This window comes from Thermobia domestica, chromosome 7 (assembly GCF_964235325.1).
Source record: "Thermobia domestica chromosome 7, izTheDome1.hap1.1, whole genome shotgun sequence".
Taxonomy (NCBI): Eukaryota; Metazoa; Arthropoda; class Insecta; order Zygentoma; family Lepismatidae; genus Thermobia; species Thermobia domestica.
This window is the reverse complement of record NC_137460.1, coordinates 152,517,282-152,541,438: the sequence shown is the minus strand read 5'-3', so window position 1 is coordinate 152,541,438 and position 24,157 is coordinate 152,517,282. Positions and strand designations below refer to the sequence as shown.

The window sequence follows — 24,157 nt, the reverse complement described above, 5'->3', positions numbered from 1 at the left end:
CAAGGAGGTGAAATCTATGGAATTTCGGAGGAAACAAGGGAGTATCATGATGGCAGTAGAAAATAAGAATGGGAAGGTAGTCAGCGAGAGAAATGAGGTCATAGGAAGGTGGAAAGAATACGTTGAAGAATTATATGAGAGTAGGGATAGACCGTGTAGCCTAAATGTTGAAGTGGAAAATGAAGTAGGCGAGGATGATAAAGGATTTAGTATTCTTCGGGATGAGTTTGAAAAGGCTATATCTGAGATTAGGAATGGAAAGGCAACAGGAATAGATAACATACCAATTGAATTCATTAAAAATATAGGAGACAAGGGAAAGAAAGAATTGTGGCGACTATGCAATGAAATATATGAAACAGGAGAATGGCCAAGAGACTTTCTGAAAACGATCATGATACCGATGGCTAAGAAATTGAACCCAAAGAGATGTGAGGATTATAGAACTATCAGTCTCATATCTCATGCAGCTAAAATTCTGCTCCGAATACTGAACAGAAGGTTATATGGAAGAACAAATAAAGATGTTGAGGAAGAGCAGTTCGGGTTCAGAAGAGGCAAGGGCACAAGAGATGCTATTGGATTATTAAGGGTTATCGGTGAAAGATTTATAGAAAAAGGGAAAGAGGTGTATGTTGTATTTATTGATCTAGAAAAGGCTTTTGACCGCGTGAATTGGGAATTGTTGTTGGGAGTTCTAACAAAGATAGGGTTGGAATGGAAAGATAGAAGACTCATAAGAAACTTATACATGAACCAACAAGTAAGTGTTAGAATAGGGGAAGAACTGACGGAAGAGAGTACAATTGGAAGGGGAGTTCGACAAGGATGCTGCCTCTCGCCAACACTATTTAATGTCTATCTAGAAGAGATAGTAAAAAAGAGCCTACATGATGATGATGGCATTTCGGTAGGAGGTAGAATGATTAGATGCATAAGATTTGCAGACGATATGGCCCTTGTTGCAGATTCTGAAAAGAAAATCAATAAAATGTTAGAAAAATTGAGAAGGGGCTTTGAAGAATATGGGATGAAAATAAATGTTAGGAAGACAAAAGCCATGGTGATTGGAACGAAGGGGTCTGTGTCAAATATAAAAATAGGAGGGGAGAAAATAGAACAAGTGAATAGTTTTCGATGCCTGGGTAGTGTTCTTAGTAATGACATGAAATGCGAACGTGAAATAAAAGCAAGGATAGGAATGGCGAAAGAAGCCTTTAAAAGAAAGAAAAGTCTGTTTTGTGGGACCTTGAACAAAGAGTTGAGAAAAAGACTCATAAAATGCTTCGTGTGCAGTGTTGTGCTGTATGGGGCGGAAACGTGGACATTGCGTAAGGGTGACGAAAATCGACTGGAAGCCTTCGAAATGTGGGTGTGGAGAAGAATGGAAAGAGTTAGTTGGGTCGAGCGGAAAACGAATGAGAGTGTGTTAGAAATGGTGGGTGAGAAAAGAACACTTTTAGATATTATTAGGAAGAGGAAGAGAAACTGGTTGGGACATTGCCTGAGAAGAGATTGTATCATGAGGGACGTCCTAGAGGGTATGGTGGCGGGAAAGAGAGGGAGGGGGCGAAGGAGACTACAATTAATGGATGATATTAAAACAGAAAGATCATACGCGAAGACGAAAAGGTTAGCGGAGGATCGTGGAGCATGGAAGCTTCTCAGCTGCGGCAAGTGACCTGCCAATAAAGGCAGAATACCTATGATGATGATGATGATAATGGCATCACATGAGGGTATTTCTTTTTTATCGCCAGTTTGATACTCTGTGTTTTTAGCAAATATTAAGTACTGAAAGATATTTTAAATATATTTACGTGTATCTTTAAAGTAAAAATTGAACAATTAATTTAACTTTCTGCATTTATATTATTCATTATCTTGTAAGTTTGATTTACACAACATGTACTTGTAGAGTTGATACTTTTTTCACAAATACTGTGCATTGACAATAATTTGCCTGTTAGTTTCTAGTACTTAACATCTGACTTAAAAGTCAAAGAAAAAATAAATTGTATCAAGCTTCCTCAATTAGCAGTTTGATTATTTTTCCACTTATAAATTTCATACGCTGTTATCACAGTGCATGAGAAGTGATCATCCACTTTTTTGTCTGCTTTAACATCAGTGTGTTCGAAATGAGTAGTAGAAAGAACACATAGTTATTATAATGTAATATTTGTAATGAAATTGGTATTAAGTTATTTTTTTCTCTTGTGAGTTAGATACCCTGCTGTTTTAAGATACGATAAAATCACATGACGTCACCGTATTTCTGTAATGTTTAATACCATATCTTTATTCAAATAAGGAATAGAAACTATTACATAACGCGTTCCTAACGGGACTCAGAGACATTATTTTTTTTGCTTGTAAGTTGGATACACTGTTCGCATACACAAGTTATAGACTGATATGTAGTATACACCTTTCTCTATGGTTTCTTATGACTATGATGTAAAAGGAGGATTAGAACTATGGCTTTCATATTTACAAAGTATTCTTTACAATTTTTAACATTGTAAATTTGATTCACAGTGAATTTTTTACGAGTTTGATACTCTGCTTTTTTAACAAATGCTCAACAGTGACATGATGTCACCGGCATTTTCTGTCACCTTATGACCCTAACTTTTAAGTGAAATGATAAAATATAGACAAAAAAAAAAAAAAAAAAAAAAAAAAACACCTCAGGAAAAAAATGTTTTCCTGACGGACTAGAGTTCTTAATAAATAATAATAATAATATTAATATTATTATTAATAATAATAATAATAATAATAATAATAATAATAATAATAATAATAATAATAATAATAATAATAATAATAATAATAAATGGTATGATACAACCAAATGTGCCATGTTTAAACTTCGTATTGGAGCTTTTTTTTAATGTAGGGGAGGAAAGGTGAAAATACTGTTGTTGTCTGCGTGTCCTAGTATTGTACCCAGATAGTTTTCGAAAATTCTATGTCCACAAGCCATTTAGGTGATTTACTATTAGATGCAATAAAATGTCAAAATGCACATGGCCTCTTGTCATTTTTAACTCCTCTGATTATGCAGCAATGCTAAACGGTGATGTTGAAATGGCGAAAGTGGGAGGAAATAGAAGAACTCCGAAAAAACCCACGCTCATAGTGTTCGTCCACCGCAAACTAAAGTGAGTTATTGATTCTATCATATTCTGAAAAAATATTTTCTTTTAGTATGTAAAAAAAAACTGTCCCTTAAAAAAATCATGTGCCCTCTCTAGAACAATTGAATACACAGCTGTTTGTATTAATTAGAATTTAAAATGTAGCTGAAAAGAAACGCGTTTCGAGGAGACATTTGTCATTGAATTTGAACTGTTTATAAGATCGAAAGTGAACCGTTCTGTCATTAGGGATATACAATGATATACAGTGTTATTGTCCCAAAAAATAGATCACTTCGGTAATAAATCATGATCAGAGATTCATCGCATTTTGCTATCCAATTTTTCGACTGCATTGCATTTCTATAATTTTGTGTAGCAACTAGGTTATATAATTAATTCTGTGGGCACAACCTTTACCAGATAGTGCGTGTTTCTACTCAGATGTGTCTTTAAGGAACGGTCAGTCACGTCTTACGGAATGGCCTTCGGCCGGTATATTACATGGTGTATATAATACACGAGATACACACTTTCTTTTTCTCTTTCATGTCCTTTTAATACAGAGGTCAGAACAATCTTGAGGAATATGGTGCATTGCCCCTATGTACTATTTCTTGCGAGGGTCTGAACACAGGCTTTTTTATTATTCCATTCGCAAAGGTGCTGTTTGCTGGGGCGTGCCGTGGCATAGGTTGTGTAACTGCGGAACGAGTTCAACGGCAGCTCGACCTGATTTACCGATTGAGCCAAGGGCAGCGGGTTCCAAATCGTGCCGCTTTATATCTGTAACGAAACAAGACTTGTGTGTTGCCTCTGGACCCTGAAGCAATGATAGTTGGACTACGTGGAAGAGAATGGATAGTGATTCATAATGATGTAACAAAGTACTTGATCGTCAGCGCCTGTTTCATCAAGAAGATTGTTATCGGAGTTCGTATTTAACAAAGTCTAGTAAATGATTTTTCACATTATCGCCTTATGGTAAACCCATCGTTTCATAAGTACGACCTGATGATTAACTGTTCTTATTGAATGTGATCATTGAATGATACATTTATTTAAATGTACAGTCAAAGGTTACGATTCAATTATTACGAGAAATTTTAATAGTGAAAGGTAAATTTTCAGCTTCTGTGCATCCCAATGATCAGGTCATATGCGCGTTTTGAGCATGGAATTTTCAGTGTTGATCAGGTATCATGATGCACTTGGGAAGCTATCTGAGTGAAAAGGTCTCGAACTACGGTCTAGAAAGCCAGAAGTAATGATGCGAGGAACCAATACGGGTTCGTAATTATGTCCGTATCTCGCAGTCTATTAATTGTTAAAGATTTAAAATTTGGTATTTGGATTGTTCATTTAAAATTATTCAAGATGTATTTTAGCGTTTTTTAAAAATATATTTCCCATAGAAGGGGAGAAAAAAAGGATGGGATTTGGAAATGTAATAATAAAACGTTTATATCTTGAAGTCCTTCAAGGTTAAAGACATGAAATTTAGTATTTAGACTTTCTATTTAAAATAGTTAGACACGTGTTTCAATTGAACATAAGCCATCTGTCAGGCTATAGTCCTTCTTGGGCTCTAACACATTGAACTTAGTTTATTTTGTTTATCCCTTTTTACGCACCAAAGTTACCTTTGATTCCTCTTCAGTTTAACGCGGGATTCAAATCAGATATACTCGCTCCAGGAATCGAGCCCGGAACTTTTGCACCAAAGATGAGAATCATTATCTACGAGAGAAGTGTACAGAGGTGTTTCAATTTATAAATTCTACATATTTGTACTAAACTTCAGGAAGTAATTGCAATCCTTACTATAAAGCAAAAAACATCAGTCTGTGAGTAATGCTAAGCAAACTTCAAAACATTCAAGAGTTACTGGTTGCATAAGTATCTAGGTGAAAATGTTTGTACAGGGTGTTTCAAAACAACACGGACAACGTTTGGGAGGTGATTCCTAACACCAAGATAAGACAAAAAGTATAGACCAACCTGGGGGCACAAATGCTTCCTTTCGGAGTTATAAGCTGCCGAAAACATTAAAAAATGAACTTTAAGGGCCCATAGCACCAAAACTAAGGGATCTACCGTAGTCGGGTCAAGACTTCACTTAGGAACTAATATGTGCGCTTTCCAAAAATACATGTTTCAGAATCCTAAGGTACTCACGAAACAATTTTTATAGGGAAAGCTTGGCTACGGACATATAATTTGAAGTACTCACCAACTACTTCTATAAAATTTATTTGCAGAAGTACCGCAGGATTGTGAAACTTGGATATTTGGATAGGGTACATATTAATTCGTAATTGAAGTCTTGACCCGACTACGGTAGGTCCCATAGTTTCAGAGCTAGGACTTTTCAAGTTCATTTTTTTATGCTTTCGGCAGCCTATAACTCCGAAAGGAAGCATTTGTGCACCAGGTTGGCCTATACTTTTTATCTTACCTTGATGTCAGGAATCACCTCCCGAACATTGTCGGTGTTGTTTTGAAACACCCTGTATATTTTTAATCCTTATTATAATCGAAAGACTACTTAGCCCGTCAGTTCACTAGTCTATAGATGAAAGAAATTCTGAGTTAGTGACTAACTCATCAACGCCCAGGTCCAGTGCCGGATCTACGGGGGAGGGGGGGGGGCAATTCGGAGCGCAGCTGGTTGAAAGCATGTACGGGGCGCCATTTCGAGGCAACATTAACACTGGCAAGTTTGGAAGACAGTATGGGCGATGATGGGATGGTTGGTGAAATGTTGAAAGTGGGAGGAAATCGGAGCCAAAAAATGTTCTCGCAGCGTTTGATGAAATTTAACCACTTCCTCTAATTCAGAAGTCAAATCAGTTGGCAAAAACTTAATGAAATCAATCATAGATCTGAAATGTGTAATTCATTTAGTATTTTGGGACTCAATTTTGCATGAAATAAATGGAGTTAACAAAGAAATACAGAATAAGCAGTGTTTGTTTCAGAAAAAAAATCTTTGGGAGCACACTTAGTATTCGGAGGGGCACAAATTATTTTCACACGGTATTATTCTATTTATTATTATATTATAGACGTATTATTTGGTCTCCTCCAGGGGGCAGCACCCCCTTAGAAACATGTCTGGAAGAAACACTAAGAATAAGGATTTGACTTTGCAGAGGTCTCTTGATTTGTTATCTGATCTTTTGAACACAATCTTCAGGTTCAGAATTATGGATTTGACAGATGGCTGTCGGAAGCGAAGGTTACTGTTAATTTGATAGATGTGGAAGATCAGTTCAGAGAAAAGTGTATCTTGAAGGAGAAGAAGAGAATGTCAGGAGAGGATGAAGCAAGACTTTTTACTGAAGAGGATCGCCTTAGACAATCTTTCTGCAGAATTCTTGACCTCTTACGGGAAGAACTCTTTAGTAGAATGGCAGGTTCAAAGAAGTAAGCAAGGACTTCAGCTTCCTCAGAGGAAACTCATTGTGTGAAATGTCTTCAGAGGACCTGAAAAAATCGTGCGCAGATCTCGCTTTGAAATACCAAGAGAATTGAATGTCGTAGAATTATATGTAGAAATTGAGTCTTAATGACTAGGCTGTTGCATTCTTGCCGGACCTCAAGAAGTCCACCCCAAGGGATATAGTCGACGTGATTACCGAAAATGGAATTCAAAGTGTCTGTCCAAACTTCTCACAAGTAAACCTTACGTTTGGGTGAATCGAGTTGCTGACTGAAACACATATGAGAAAGTAGTACTAAATGTGGTCAGTATTTCAGTGAAGTTTTAGGTGCGAAGCTCCAGGGGTTTAGGAGATACAGCTACCAGAACATCACATGGAAGTACAGAATAGTCTTCATACAGTTGGAGGTAAAAGCTCTGTAAGACCTCTTGTAACGACAAAAGATGAATAACAAATATATGGGTACATATTAGGACTAGGAGGAAGTCATATAGTAAGGGTATACCTGACGGCGGCCATCTTGAAATCCGCCATTTTGAATTAAGGTTAATTTTATAAAATAGGAATAGGGTCATGTGATACATGATTTAAGGCGCAAATTTAATCAGAAGAACAATGGTGACGTTAATTTTGATTTACGCGCAATTGGCAAAAAGTTACAGGGAAATTAAATATTGTTGCTGCATATGTATCAGTCCTTTACCCCACTTTGTAAATTTTGTGTTAATGATAATAATTAAATAAAAAGCAAATGGATAAATATTAGGTCTATGGTAAGAGTTGCCTTGATGGCGGCCATGTTCAAATCCGCCATTTTGAATCAGACAAAAGTTTTAAACCAAACGCATAACAGTGACACCTTATTAATAGCAAATTTTACCATAACTCCAACGGTATAACCATTTTTGCTTTATTATTAACCAGCACAAAATTAAATGGATCGCCCCTTACGACTACTGCTTTGACGGACTTGTTAACGACAAATGTGTCAAGTGTAACTCGATTGCCTTTGTCAGGTGTGCTCACTGTGAGCAGAGCATTTGTGCAAGTCATGCACTCTTTTCTGAACTACATATTGATTGTACTAATTGAGGACTTTTCTGGAAGAAAGACCCAAGTTCAATTTTGACTCAATTCCACTTTGGTCATTTTTCCTTAAATTAGCAACTTGTTTATGCGATAACAAATGCTGGTTAATGATAAAGCAAAAATGGTTATACCGTTAGATTTATGGTAAAATTTGCTATTAATAAGGTGTCACTGTTATGCGTTTTGTTTAAAACTTTTGTCTGATTCAAAATGGCGGATTTGAACATGGCCGCCATCAAGGCAACTCTTACCATAGACCTAATATTTATCCATCTGCTTTTTATTTAATTATTATCATTAACTCAAAATTTACAAGGTGGGGTAAAGGACTAATACATATGCTACAAGAATATTTAATTTCCCTGTAACTTTTTACCAATTGCGCGTAAATCAAAATTAACGTCACCATTGTTCTTCTGATTAAATTTGCGCCTTAAATCATGTATCACATGACCCTATTCCTATTTTAAAAACTTAACCTTAATTCAAAATGGCGGATTTCAAGATGGCCGCCGTCAGGTATACCCTTACTATATGACTTCCTCCTAGTCCTAATATATACCCATATATTTGTTATTCATCTTTTGTCGTTACAAGAGGTCTTACAGAGCTTTTACCTCCAACTTTATGAAGACTATTCTGTACTTCCATGTGATGTTCTGGTAGCTGTATCTCCTAAACCCCTGGAGCTTCGCACCTACAACTTCACTGAAATACTGACCATATTTAGTACTACTTTCTTATATGTGTCTCAGTCAGCAACTCGATTCACCCAAACGTAAGGTTTACTTGTCAGTGGCTCTTAAAATTTTTCTTATCCTTCCATGTAGTATAACAACTTGTGAAAGAAGTTTCAGGAAACTAAAACTCATATTAAAACACACTTACGTTAGGATAGGAAAGGCTCCCAGATTTGGCAACATTAGTTATAGAAAACAAGGTTGCTCAATCAACAACGGTATGAAAAAATTAATGAGAGCTTTGCATAAAAGAAAGCCAAAAACTTTTTGTGTGCTCATGTTACAAAACGAGAAGGGAATATAGAATACCGTTGTTAATAGATACTATAAATAAAACTACTTGTTCTCTATATTTATTGTAACATATAAATTGCTGTGAAACGTATGTAACTATCTACCTTAAACTTAAACATATTACTAGAAGAATTATCTACGTACAGGTGGAAGGATCACATATACAGTGAGGCCAATGTACGCATGCGAGAAAAAGGAAATGTGGACACGCGAAAAGCCAATATACACATGAGAAAAGCAATATATACATGAGAAACGCCAATATCGCACGAGAAAAGCCAATATCACTTCAGAAAAGTCAATATACATAATTATCTTCATACATGTGGAAGGTCCGCACATAAAGTGAAGCCAAGCATACAACTGAAAAACCAATATATACACACAGGAGGAATCATAAAGTAAGTCAATGAAGAATAATTTCCTAAGCCAGCAGAAGAGGAAGCTACAGGTTATCAAGTTAAGGGTCCGAATTTATAGAAAAATGTTTCTAAATATAAAGGTAACCAAGGAAGTTCTGTCGCTTTTTCACCCAACACATTCGAACATCGATATGTCACCTAAGACGTACCTCGAAGATCAAAAGTAGTGCCCATCAGCATCGACGACCTTCTGCCAACGTTCTAGAAGGCCATGGATTCCATCGCGTTAGTAGAAATTGGTGAGTCATGAAGCGAACAAGCTATCAAGTGCATTTTGCACCTCTACTAGGAATTTGAACTGGCGTCCTCTAAGGTGATTGTCCAAGGAATGGAACAGGTGATAGACAGTGCAATGTTCGGGGAGCACTGGCGTCTCTGGCGTGTAAAATTTGGGGAGGGGGACATCAAAGAAAGTGATGTAAGTGGTACTGCCTTGCCCAACCTGTTTATTATCTTCGATTCTATTTGTTACATTTTTGCTTATCTTCACGGACCCCCTGAGATAGATCAAGAACTCTGTTATAATCGTTTCACAGCCTGAATATTATGTTACAAATAAATGTAATTATTATTATTTATATGTTATTCTGTCGTTAGGAAATAAATTAGAATAATATATTGAATATTTTGCACTTCAAAATATTTTGGGGGGGACGCGTCTTCCATTGCTAGTGTCATTACAATGGTGAACATCACTGGGTTAGGGCATTATATAGTGCCTCATCCTCCGTATTTGCCAGATTTGTTTCCATCAGACTTCAATTTTTTCCTGGAGCTAATTCTTAAAAAGAAACAAAAAGAAGAAACACGTCAAAATATTCCAAAAGCGTTTCACTGCTAACAAGTCTCTCTCTCTCTCTCTCTCTCTCTCTCTCTCTCGACCGAAGTGTACTAAATTTCAGAGTAGAGATCACTATGGCAACGACATGGATATGATGTAAACCCTTTTACTACGCGAGAGAAAATAAGTAGACTTAAATTTCAACCACTCTGCATTGCAAGTACGAAAGATATGGCGAGCAAGGTAAAGTGCAAGTAAAATCGTAAATGTGATGTCAATGTAATTGTCAAGAAAGTTTTACTAAAATTCATTGGTAGGCAATGTTCCATATTTTTAGTAATATCTGTTTTGGAGCGTATGGCCATGCACTCGGACGGTTTGACCCCAAACCACGCCAAAACGCGACAGTTGATTTCTTAAAGTACTTCTATTTTTTCAATCGTTATAATTCCAAATAATAATAAATAAACCTTAAGTTATACATTATTTTACGAGATAGAATGTTGCTTTTCATATCAAATAAAATTTTGTTCATTTTTAATGATTTTTTTTTTATTCGATCAAATGCTTGCCTACTATGCGTTCTGTATAATGCATCGTTGTAGAAACAGGGAAGCAAAGGAGATAAATCTCTGTTGTATTGTGATAGTTGAGGATGGGATGTTGGATGTGCAAACCTACTTATTCGCCTATCACTCGTCAAGGGTCGTCAGCAGGTTATGTTTCGTTGTTGTTACGACCTTGAACAAAGTCACAATCCGCCTCGGGTTTCAATCGTGCACTGCTTGGCAGGAATAAAATACTTTCGCTCTTTTGAAAAGAAATAATAGTTACTTACACAAAAAACAAGTTGGCTAAAAGAACGTTTCCTGTTTGTGTCTCGGTTAAAGTTACTTACCAGTCACGTTTACTTTTGTGTCAATAAATGAACGAAGCAACTTTAGGTTGGGATTTTAAGTCAGAAATGTTAACATAACTGCAGTAGTCGTTATTTCGTAATTGTTCGAAGTATTATTTATTTGTATAAATTGATGGAACACTAATTTGAACATTCGTTTCATTCGAAATATAAGATTATTAATACCCTCGTTGCAGGGGCGTCATTTGGGGAAGACACAGGGGCAGTTACCTCCCCCCTGAGTTTCAGAAACAAATGATTTTTTAAATTAACTGTATAAAACCGTGAAACTGTTACGTCGGTGGACACGCTTCGTCCCGCCCCCACGGCAAATGGTGAAATGACATTACTGCCTCATTGATCTAGTGGATAGCGCGATTTTTTCAAGTGCACAATGTTCTGGATTCAATCCCCGCTGGGAGAGAATCGAACGCACTACAATGGTTCAGGCTCCACTTTAAACTGTTGTTTTTGTCCTGTATAATCTTTCTCCTGACAAAGAATGTAAATACAAATCAGTCAGTTGAATATAGGATAATTCGAATTTTGACAGCACTGATCCAATGATCTTTCACATTATCTTTGTAGAACAATTTTACATAAAAAAAATATTGGTTATCAAAAATAAAAAAAAATATTGGTTTTCAAAAATGTAGTACATAGTTAAAACATTGTTGTGACTTCTCGAAGACAGTTACAAATTCACATGTTCAACTAAGTAACATATCGAAGATACCCACCAAATGTAATTAGTAGTATTATGTAATTATTACTTGAAGGATACATTGCAAAAATGCCGGGTACTTATTTATTGAACTCCCAATATGACAATGCTGTATATTATATGGTACCGCACAGGTTATTGAAGTTATCATGAAAGCACGGGCAAATTTGAGTAATTTCTTTTGGCGTACAGAGAACGCTGTTTTTGAGACTATGTACGAACCCTTCCAAGGTTATTGACAAGAGCAGTCGTTCCCAATTGGTAAACCCCAAGAGATCCGTAGAACAAATTTAGAGGGTTCGTGGAACTATTTACATATCATTATATATATATATATATATATATATATATATATATATATATATATATATATATATATATATAAGTAATTAATGCCATGAACTCCTTGTATGCATATGCTGTATGTTGTAGTCTTACAACAACGAAAGTTTGTAATTTTAATTGTTGTTAATATTACTACCTATTTCTCAACGACGACGACGACAACAACAACAACAACAACAACAACAACAACTACAACTACAACAACTACTACTACTACTACTACTATTATTATTATTATTAATATTATTATTATTATTATTATTATTATTATTATTATTATTATTATTATTAATAATAATAATAATAATAATAATAATAATAATAATAATAATAATAATAATAATAATAATAAAACTTCCCGCTTGTTCAACTAATGTTAGTTTCTTTACAATATTTTTTTAAAATTGTTATTGGATTTTATGCTCATACCGTACTTACAGTTAGTATGGATATAGTAGTTAGCTTTTGTACATAGTTTTTGTTCAAGACAGACATGTTGTACATCATTTTGCAATGTGTAACTATAGTATAGTGGTTTAAAAAAAGCTATATGCATCACCTTACATTATTTATGATAGGCATAAAAGTCTTTTGCTGCAATAAATTTGACGCAGTGATAAGAGAAGCCAAGAATAACAGTGCTGTAAATATACTGTATATGTTAAATATTGCTTTTTGTTTTCTGTTGTATGTATTCTTTGTTAAAGAGTTTATATTTATAGATAGGATAATAAGCTAACTAGTTGCAATAAAGATAATTAAAAAATAATCTCTTAACAAATAGTTATACATGTAGTTTCATAATTCGGCAAAGACAGTCGGGTCAGGCCATGAGGTCCCACAAAAGCTGTCAAGTCTCATTTTAAATGAATTTTGCACTCTCTTTGGGGAAATCCTTATTGATATTTTGTAATTCATAAAATTGTATTGGGTCTAAGGCTCATTATTACAAGTCTAACAAGAGAACATTCCGATTTTGTGAATTCAATTTTTGAAAATGATTGCTTGCAGTGGATTCAGCACCAAAAGAAACAGAAAAAAGATTGTGTTTAGTGGCAGACTCTATACAGGGTGGGAGATAAGTGAGGGCAAAATACGAAGATAGAACGTAGAATATGTGTACAAATGTCATGTTAATTTTGAAATGTGTAGAGGGATTGTGGTAAAATGTTAGATATGAGGAATTCTGTAGAACTCCACTGAATAGGCGTAATGTGAATCATCGGGGACACCTGAATAGCCGCCATGTTGGAATTAGCGGAAGAAGTATATACGGGAAAGGAGTCATGTGGCTCTAGACGCACACCGTCCCTTGAAATCAATAGTGACCAATACAGTTTAAGACCTCTGTAACACGTTCACGCTATGGCAATTTAGCAATACTGTCGTAAAGTGACTGAATGAAACCATTTTCCAGCCAACAAATATCCCGATCCACCCAATATTAGTTCATATGCTGGTAAAAATGCAAATATGACCAAGGACAACCTGGAAGAGTTCATGACTGGCTTTTCTGGCCTTCTATAGAGCAGATAAACTGCTGCTCCTCGTTGATTCATGGAGAACCAATGAAGATGAAGAGTTGGTGCAGAAACCGGACAATGTAGTACTTACCCTACTCCTTGTCCCTGATGGTTGCACGTCAGTCATACAACCATTGCATGTGTTCTTCTTTCGTCCGTATAAGAATTTCGTAAAATGTATAACAGACATCGTCTTTCTGTCATCTGACTTCAAAATATGACAACGGGTCAACTTTATTAACTTGCAATCACTCACCAACTTCCAGTTTACAGCACCAAGGTTCCAAGCTATAACTAGATGTGCTTTCTACAAAATTGGATATTTCCAAACAGCATCTGGCGCATTCGTAACACCTGTCGACTGCTGCTTCAAATTCAAATATAAAACGGGTTGAGCTTGAAGTAGAAAACGGGTTTATTGAATAGACTTTTTAATAAAAAGATTTTTTAAAGAACTGAAATATTGGAAATGGATTTGTTTCTCATTTTCAGTTGCCATTTTGCTTTCTTACGGTAGATTCACGATTAAGGAGTCTTTGGAACATATGATAATGAATTGTACTTTACGTTAGATACCCTACCAAATATGGAAGAAGAATTCGGGAGATTCACAATCTGATTGCTGTTAGTGTTGAAAAAATAGACATATATTTTTAGTAATTTCCTTTCTAAAGTGAAGCATTCTCGATTTGTATTTAACTCACACGAAGCCATTTTATTATTTGTTTATACTAATACGGAACTATGTACTACAAAAGCAAAACTAATCGTTGCATTGTTTTTCTATTCAGACAGCTGAAGGAGCTCTGTCCTGGCTAAGCGGTTAGCGTACGCGCCTTTGGCGTTGGAGACCCAGGTTTGATTCCTGGTAGAAGCTCATGTGGTTCGGATGCCACGTTAAGCTGTAGGTTCATGTTTCATATAGTCGCTGCTGAAAGGGACGGTAAACTGAAATCAGTCCCAGTTACAGACAGCTGAAATTCATGCCAAAACTAATATATATATATATATATATATATATATATATATATATATATATATATATATATATATATATATATATATATATATATAAAAGGAACACTCTACAAGGCATTTTATTTTTGGCATGAATTTCAAATCCGATTCTTAGGAGCCGCGGTGGCTCATTGGTAGAGCGTTCACCTCTGGTGCATGATGTCCCTGGTTCGACATCGCTGGTGATGTTCCTAATTCGCGCCAAGTGAGCTTTTGGTGGACAAACGCCGTGTGCGTGGGTTTTCCGGGGTACTCCCGTGTCCTTCCACTTTCTTCATTCCACCATTTTATTCATTTCTCATCATCACCGTCTCCTTTAGCCTAGCCGGCATAACCGTGGGACGTAGAGCTTAAAGATTTCATTTTTTTTTTTTTCCGAATCCGATTCTTCTTAGGATCGCCCTTTAAGTAAACTTACATGATGAAATTCCATCTTGAGGTAGGTACTATGTTTAAAAACTCATTTCAAACTGTTCAGACATTTCCCGTGATGCGATCACAAATAATAGACCACTTCGATTTAAGCGTGAAGAAAGAAATTATAGAAAATGCTCTTTTTCCTTCAAAACGGAGAATGACGTGTCCCCTTATTTTTAATGAGTTTATATACCGAGTTTTATGTTCCTCACTTAGCGGGCTTATGACATACTGTTTTTTTTTTTTTTTTAACGTAATTTCTCCCTTTACTTAGGATGCACCCTTGAATCAAACTAATGTGATAAAAACTCAGTTCAAAGTAGGTACCAACTATATTCAAAAATTCTTTTCAAAGTATTTAACCGTTTCCCCGTGATGCGATTAGAAACCGGCATCATCGCTTTCAATGTTAAGAAATAAATTATAGAAAATGCCACACTTCCTTCTTAAAACTAGAATTTTCAGAAATGCTGGGACACGACTCCACTTACTTTTAATGAGGAGTTCTTTTACCAAGTTTCATCTTCCTAACTTGACAGGATCGTGATATACTAAATTTTTCGTACATATTTTGACCCTCTGCTTCTCCCTAAGAATTCGCCTTTTAATCAGAGTAACATAATTAAAAACCCATTTGGAATACTTGATAACTACATGCAAAAGAACATTTCAAACGTTTTAGCCGTTTTCCCCTGATGCGATCACAAACAAGATCCTTACTTTTATATAATATATGAGAGTTGAACATTGTTACAACGAATTTGATCGAGCGCAAACAAAATTCATTATGCCTGATTCATAATCATTTCTTTTCAATGGTATTGTGTTCTGATGATCTCCTCTTGATAAATATTTTAAACAAATTCTGAAAATAGACATGCACTAAGAAACACGACTGAAGAAAATAATCAGAATCATATTATGGTTATAATTTTAATCCGTTTTGAAGTTTTTTTTTTTTTTTTTTTTTAAGGTTTTTATGTGGGTTTTGGAGAATTTTGGACTGGAAAAATTTCCAACAACCCTGCTGATAGAACACATTTAAACATTTAACTGTTACTTTTAGTTTTTCCACATCAACCACGGCGGTTGCTGCCATATTTGGGATAAACAATCAAATTACATATTTTTACACAACATATTGTACCGAAGGACTCGTGTATTTTCGTTGAACATCCTTTTTTTTTTTTTTTTTTTTTTTTTTTTTTGCATGTGTGTGATACTCTCTGTGTACTTAGAATTTCAAGAATCCATCTGTATATGTGGGGTATTGCACATTGCAACTGACATTTTAGCATTCTGTACCTGGGTGGTGATGGGTGTACCCGCAATGCAAGAGCGTTCATTTGCTCTTGCTTACCTTTTACGACCTTGTGTCAATTGGCGCATGCGCAGTGGTAATGATAGTATTACTTCTTTCATTTTTTTTCTATACGTCTTGAGCTTGAGCGCGTAGTCTATCTATGCATGCAGCGATACTTGACGTTCCAGTACAGCTTCTTGTGAAGAGTGAAAGTGTTCTCGAGTATCACTACTAGTGAGTGGACCGACAAACGCCGGGTAGACTTTTTTTCTTTCAAATATTTTTTTCTTTCTCACTGAAGTGTTTATTGTGATGTGAAGTGCAATTGCTTTTGCCGGATTAATGCAGGTGCGTGTTTTTTTTTCATATTAGTGTATTGAAATTATTATATATATATATTTTTTTAAATTTTAATTTTTATTAGAAGCAACATTTCCAGACAATAAATATTAATGAGTTACGGCACAAACAAACGTAAATGACATTGAAAACAACTTAAGAAATAATGTCTATGTAACATTTTAGTTGCTGCGATGACATTGTAACACAACTTAAGGATAATCAGAACTAAATATGTGTTTCCACCTTATTTTCATATGTTCTGTTTTGTTTTTGCCAACCTATGTGAGACTAAGACATCGGAGTCTAACATGAAATCTGAATCTTATAATGAATTTCCATGAATCAAAAACCCGATCTCGCGCTGCAAAGGATGCTTTGGTGCTCCTTTGTGGCCAGTTGGTTACTGTGTGTTTTCTGTCTTGGTTATTCCTAGTTCTGGTACGGTGAGGTGCACATAACCCAGGATAAAAGTCCGATTAGTATATGTAAATTGCAATTCAAAAAGGGTGTTTTGCCTCATATAGCATGAATGATTAGAAAGGATGTAAAGTTCACTCAATCAAGCGATTAACCTGAGAGAGATCACTAACCTATTATGCATAGTGTCTGTAAAGCTTAGATTGTTACGATTGCGTTCAGTGGTGATTTCAGAAAATATCACCTGTGGTCTTTCAATAAACGGAGGAGTGCTGGCCAAATAGTAGTAATCCACGCTGAGCACGATCGGGAATATGTCCTGAGGGAGTGGGTCAAAATTATTCCCCGGACCACCCATCAAATAATCACTGATTACGTCCTAGGCCTATTTCGGAATTGTTAAAATGTACAAGTGCATTTAAATAACAATGCACTTTTGTAATTGTTTCATAGGATTCACTCTCCTGTGAATATAGGTTATGCAGTTTTAGTAATTAAACTGACATATGCAAGATTGTATTTCGAAGTGAGAAATTTCCTTTCTTTCTAATCGAATGAACTTAAAATTATATTTTAATATTTGTATTTTGCTCGTATAGTATTCACATGTAACGTAATGGTTAGCTCGCACCATTTCGGGTTCACTTCTTGGTGAAGGGCAGTTTTCAGTTTTGGCGCAGTATAGTGAGTTCATCAAGAGCATTGGTGAACAAACTTTTGGGTAGAAAACTAGAAGGGGCGCGATAGCTCAATGATAGTGGGCTCACCTCTGGTACGAGAAGTATCTGATTCTCGTTCGAACTTAGGTCATGTGAGTTTGTAATAGATACCATCTTGTTCGTGGCTTTTCTTGGTGTTCGCCTGTTTCTTTCCACATTTCCATCTTGCCAATTCTTTCATATCATCCATCTCCTTTAGTCTATGGTCCATGGGACGTAAAATTTAATTTAATTTCATTTTAGAAACCCACAAATGCCATAGAAAGAAGTCTGCCCGACAATAATCCTTTGTGAGCTGTTATGCCAGGCGTTTTTAGTATTGTTCATATATCTCAAAGATGCTCTCGAGCCTACTCGATTGAAGCGAGTGGTGCAAAGCTTCTACCATTCGACTCAATCGGCATTTGTGTGTCTGTCTGTCCATTTGTTTCATGGTAACTCTCATAAACTTATCTGATTTTAATGAAACTTGGTATGTCTTCTTTCAGCTTACAGAAAAAACCCTATTATTGAAAGTCACGACCCGTCAACAATAAGACTGTAAAATCTACCCCATGTTGTAAGTTGTAACATATACTGTATCTGCAAGACAATTTTCCTATAGGCCTATAAACCATGTAAAAATTGTTCGATGTGACAAAACATTCATGTGGTTTATTTAGGGCATTGGATCATCCCCACAACTTGGAGTTAAAATCTGCTAAGAGTGAAAGGATGGATTTACGTTTGGCTGGGTTCGGGCATTTAAAAAAAAAAAATGTTCCACGATAATTTTCGTTATTATTATCGATTGTGATATAAATATTGTACATTTTCTTCAAAACTGCCCAATCATCCGCCCTGCATGGACTTAAAAAGTCAGTAAAGAATAAAGTGGTGGATTTACTTTCCTCCCAACCATATATATATAATAGTGATGGGCACAAAGAAAACAGTTTTTTTTTCGGTTTCCCCCGATTTTTAGAAAAAAATATAAAATGTTTTTGAAAACTTTCAAAAACCAGTTTTTCAAAAAAAAACTTTTCTGTCCAAAACCTGTTTTAAAACCGGTTTGATTTTCTATTTTATTTTTAAAAAAAGACTGTTTTCTTTCAAAACGTTTTGCTTCTTCGTTAACATATTTGGAAATGAGTACTTCAAGAACAAAAGTACAGATGCCGGCTTCGGCGAAAATCACACTACTTTCAGCAAAAACCCGAAACTCTTTTGTAGAAAGCAGTTTCTGTGAAACACTAAACTTTTTTTTTGTTTTTAAGAAAACGAAATCTGGTTTGGGTGGAAAGCTGAACTATCATAATAATAATAATAATAATAATAAAGACCTACTTTTTCCATTCTTAAGAAGGAGCTACACGATAACTCGTAAAACTTATTTTGGTCTTACACAATATTATGTATATTTTCATTGACTCGTTTCCGTAATTCTCAGCAGTTATCATTTCAGATTTCCTTCAGAAGCACTTTGAATAAACGGAGGGTAAAATTAGTATTGTGAAAATACTGCTAAGCCAAGTTGAGCACGATCAGACACATGCCTGGGAGAATTTTTTTGGAGGGGGCAGGGGGCTCGGGAGGATTTTCCTCCAGACCATCTTCAGAAATCATCATTGATTCCCAGTACTTGAGATTGAAAACAGTCAAAAATGATTTGTGGATTTAGTTCCTTAATATGGGATGGAGTATTCCAGCTCCAATTAAAAAAAAAATCATATTTCATAAAAATATTTTTTTATGGAATATGCAGATCCATTTCCACTAGTTGGATTTAGAATCAATTAAGAACGATAGGGTAAAATTTGTCTCTCCCCCTCCCTTCCGGATTTAAGAAGTATTTTCTATAGTAACTTTCTTTAAAAATATTCGATTTTTGATATCATAAGTATACAGTTCGGTATTTCGGATTTCATCGTAGTTATTTCTGGCTCTCTAAACTGAAAGTCCCCTTCTCTTAACATCCTCATGACGCTGGTCCGGTATTGAAAATGCTATGCTTTCCACCGGAAGTGGGTTCTGGGCGATGTATATTATTTGGTTACACAGTCCAGGACAAAATAACTTTGGGAAGTTCTCAAGAATTTTTATTAAATATTTAACTTTATAGGTCATTTTGTCAAGTATTAGGTTGTATTTTGCCATTTTTAGGGCACAAATGCATTGATATTTTCAAAGTTTTTAGATCATAGAAACCCTAGCTGTAATAATCACAGTTTTCTAATGGAATTACGAATTTACAATCATTAATATCTTCCAGAGGTTTCTCTTTGTCGAGTAATACATCTCCAAATCTTGGTTTCATCATATGCTGTAATAGTGATGTATAGTTTGAACAGTGACTAATTACTAATGTCTAAAAATCATTTGAGGATAGACCCACAGTTACTATTATCAGTATTGTCTACGACATACGAGACTGTGGGAAGTGTCCAAATAAATCGTGATGAAATAAATAGTGATAAGAAATGTTAATGTTGAAAAACCTACACATATGATATTAAGGGATCACCTAATCAAAACCAAACCCTCATTGGTTCTTGTTTCGAAACATCAGAATATAAAGTATGATATTGATTATGCTTTTTTGTGTTTAATTTTTTAGAAAGACAATAAAAATATAGTTTTCAAGTAATTAGAAAAAATCAGTTTGCTAGAATTAAATTGTTACCAGTTCGGAATAAATTCGGAGTTTGAGCTATATAATTCCTGATCATATACACCATACGGAGCATTATAATACGTTTCTCTTGAATATCATTCACATGGGCATTTGCCAATTGTGTTTGTGTGTCTGTGTCAGGGGCGGATCCAGGACGGACTTTTGGGGCAGAGGTTGTAATACTGCTACTTAGAGGTACTTCTAAGAGTTCTAAACTCTGGGATGGGTTTTTGTTTATATATAAAATAAGAAAATTTCCTCTTCTGGGGGGGGGGGGAATCGCCCCGATTGCCTCCCCCTGGATCCGCCCCTGGTCTGTGTGTAGGGGCAGTCAGATGTTTAGGACTGCTAAAATTGATGATATGACTGCTTACATGACGGTCTTGTTCGCCTTTTGTTAGAATGCCACCTATTTTGCTCTGATTGATTGCTCACTGCGAGGAACATCTTGGACATAGACATTTCCAGAGTAAAGGTGACTGAACCATTTTCTGACTGTTGCTTCTGATAACGTATCTTGCCCATAAACAGCACAAGTTTCTTCACGAGCCTGTGCAGCATTTGCATCTTTGTCAAAGTGAAATTCTAAAATGTAGAGAGGGGGCACGGTGGCTCAGTGGTAGAGCGCTTACTTCTGGTGCGTGGGGTCCCTGGCTCGATTCCCGGCCAAGTAAGTTTGTGGTGGACATCATTCACGTGGGTTTTCTCGGGGTACCCCTGTTTTCTCCCTCTTTCTCATTCCACCAATTCTTCCATTATCATTCGCTTGCTTTAATCATCGAGCCTAACGGACATAATCGTGAGAAGTTAAGAGGCCCCATCACTGTTAAATTAAAATACCGCTAATTTTACAATACTTATGTGATATCTTCAAATAGATAAAAGATAATCGAAAAGTGGAACAAAACCTCCCTAGACAATATTATTTTACTGAGATACCGTTATTATGACTCACTTGTCTGTTTTCGATTTTCAGCCATTGTCGGCATTGATTTTCGCGTTTCTAAAATACCTAATAGCTTTAATTGTCAGCTAACGTTAGCCAGACCCGCTGCGCCTCATGTATCCTGAGATTTGCGACACTACTGCCGTCTGTTACGCAAAAAGCTAATGTTTGCTAATGTTTTATAAACTACCTGATATTAAAATGTTGCATTATCTAGGTACGTTTGTGCCTAATTCCTTTCGACAATGAAATCTCGGAAACCACAAGCTCTAGAAACGTGCTGTTTTCGCTTTTCGATTGCAAAGTTCATATAGATTTTCCAGTTCTTATTTATTATTATTATTATTATTATTATTATTATTATTATTATTATTATTATTATTATTATTATTATTATTATTATTATTATTATTATTATTATTATTATTATTTTTAAAGTCTCCTTGGGTCGTATTGAACCCATAAGATTAACCCTTTGGGGATCCTATGGTACAATTTGTACCATATGCACTTTTCATGGTACATTGCGTTATTTCTCTTCTATTTGAGCTTTTTCGTCCGGGTTTTCTTTGTTTTCCAAGTCCAGAGGCCTTATAGAAGACATTACGTATGGTTTCAGACCGTCCTGCGTCCAGACATAGGAGGTGATGACGTCATAAGTCAAAAATTTCTCTTCTCATTTTCTAAGCCTATGTTCAATATTTTTTGGCGGGCTTATTTTTCTACGTAGAAGATTGAAATTTTGCACAAACATTCAGTCCACCGAGTAGTATTTACCAGATTTTTTGTTCCGATGTCAGTGCTAAAACAGGGGGGGACCAGAGGGGCGAAGGGGTAAAAACAGGGATTTTTTACCCCAAAAATCCCGTTTTTGGTCATTTTCCCGCCTTACATACATAATAGGACCACGTGAGTCATACCATCTGAAAGGCAGTTCCATTCTGAAGAGAATGACGGTCGAATTATTATTCTAGGGTAATTAGGGACGTCTCAGGGATTTTTTGAAAAATATACTTTTATATAGGGAAACATGGGGCATTGTCGGTATATATATTTTTTGGCGGGCTTATTTTTAAACGTAGAAGATTGAAATTTTGCACAAACATTCAGTCCACCGAGTAGTATTTACCAGATTTTTTGTTCCGATGTCAGTGTTAAAACAGGGGCGGAACCAGAGGGGCAAAGTTGAAAAAACGGAAATTTTGCCCCCAAAAATCCCGTTTTTGGTCATTTTCCCGCCACACATACATGATAGGACCACGTGAGTCATACCGTCTGAAAGGCAGTTCCATTCTGAAGAGAATGACGGTCGAATTATTATTATAGGGTAATTAGGGCCGTCTCAGTGAATTTTTATCCAAATATACTTCTGTATAGAGTAAAAGTGGGGCAAAATAGGGAGATTTTTTCTGGCGGGCCTATTTTTTCACGTAGAAGATTGAAATTTTGCACAAACATTCAGTCCACCGAGTAGTATTTACCAGAAGTTTTTTTTCCGATTTCTGCGTAAAAACAGGGGGGTCCAGAGGGGCAAAAGTTGAAAAACGGGAAATTTTGTCCAAAAAGATCCCTTTTTTGAGGAATTTCCCATCTTAGATACATGATGGAGACATGTGAATGGTACCACCTGAAAGACAGTTCTATTCTGAAGAGAATGATTGGTGGATTATAGTCCTAGGGTAATTATGGATGTCTCAGGAATTTTTTTCCCTCAGATCATAGTGTTTTATGGTACTTTGGGGCACTGTGGGAATTTTTGATAAAAATTCTCCCGCCCTTACTATTCAAGATAGAAACTTGAAATTTGGGACACACATTCAGTACACCAGAAACTATCAGATTTTTTTAGATGGCTACGATTACACAGGGGGGTCCAGGGGGGGCCAAAGTTCGAGAAAAAAAATTTTCCCTCCGAAATTTTCACTTTGACATTTTTTTCCCGCTTCTGGTATATGGTATGAGCATGCAAGTGGTACCATTTGAAAGCCAGCTCTATTCTGAAGAGAACGAGGTATGAACCATGATCATAGGATAAATAGTGACGATACAGTAGCTGCTTGACTGTAAGTCTAAAAAATAGCCCAAAAAGCCAGGATCCCCAAAGGGTTAAGTATCGCTAAGGTGTTGCCAAGATGGATAGCCTTGTGTTAGGCAACCAGTAGAAGAGCTACGTATAGCGGGTTGACGGACATTGCAGGCAGTTTGCTTTAATCTGGATTATAAAACCTATTGCATGATGGCAACTTCAAAGACTTGTAGAGCCGCAATGGTGCGGCGTACTTGCATAATAGATTTATAAGAAATATATTTCCATTTTACATCATATATTTCTTCAAGTTTATCACAAACTCATACCAAAATATGTATAAGAATGCTACATTTATGTGCATGTCTATAGCAATTCACTCCCTTTGAGTTCTTCCGTCCTTCACTTACGTCCGTAAAGGAGCATAGGGTTTACAAATATAGTGAGGAAGTGGGAAGGAGATTCATGCTCATAACGTTATTAGAAATATGTATACAGCACAGATTTGCGGCCAAATATCTAACGTGCCTGCTTTTCATGGACATGTTTCTGAGTTCGCTTTCCGTGGGTGCATTAAAGCGTTAAACGAAACTTGAGTAAGTTGTCTGGATCCAACTTTAAGCAGCTGAGTCCGTCTTATATAGGAACTGGTGTTGAAAAGGGACGTTAAATTCCAATTAATCAACCAATGTAGAACTTGCAAAAGCCAAAGTTGCAGTTGTGAAAAATTGAAAAAATTGCAGTGAAAAATTGCAGTTGTAAATAGCAACATTTATTTATATTTACAAGGAATTAAATACTATTTGGTGTCGTCTCTATTTTATGTTTGTTGCGTAATAAAAAGCTATAGCACCTAAAGCTAAAGACCTTAATACAAAATTCACAGGTGTTACGAAAGAGAGAGAGAGA

General features: G+C 35.9%; 1 protein-coding gene across 2 annotated transcripts in view; it reads left to right on the top strand.

The window, feature by feature from the left end:
• Positions 1-24,157, top strand: part of LOC145690499 (band 3 anion transport protein-like) — a 484,586-nt gene that overhangs the window by 38,096 nt on the left and 422,333 nt on the right. Inside the window, exon 1 of one of the 2 annotated variants that reach the window (XM_081765431.1) lies at positions 16,384-16,493. The exons of the other annotated variant lie outside the window; for it this stretch is intronic. The gene's annotated coding sequence lies outside the window, so the exon portion shown is untranslated. Of the gene's footprint in view, positions 1-16,383; positions 16,494-24,157 lie in introns of those variants that run through there. 2 annotated transcript variants of the gene reach the window in all.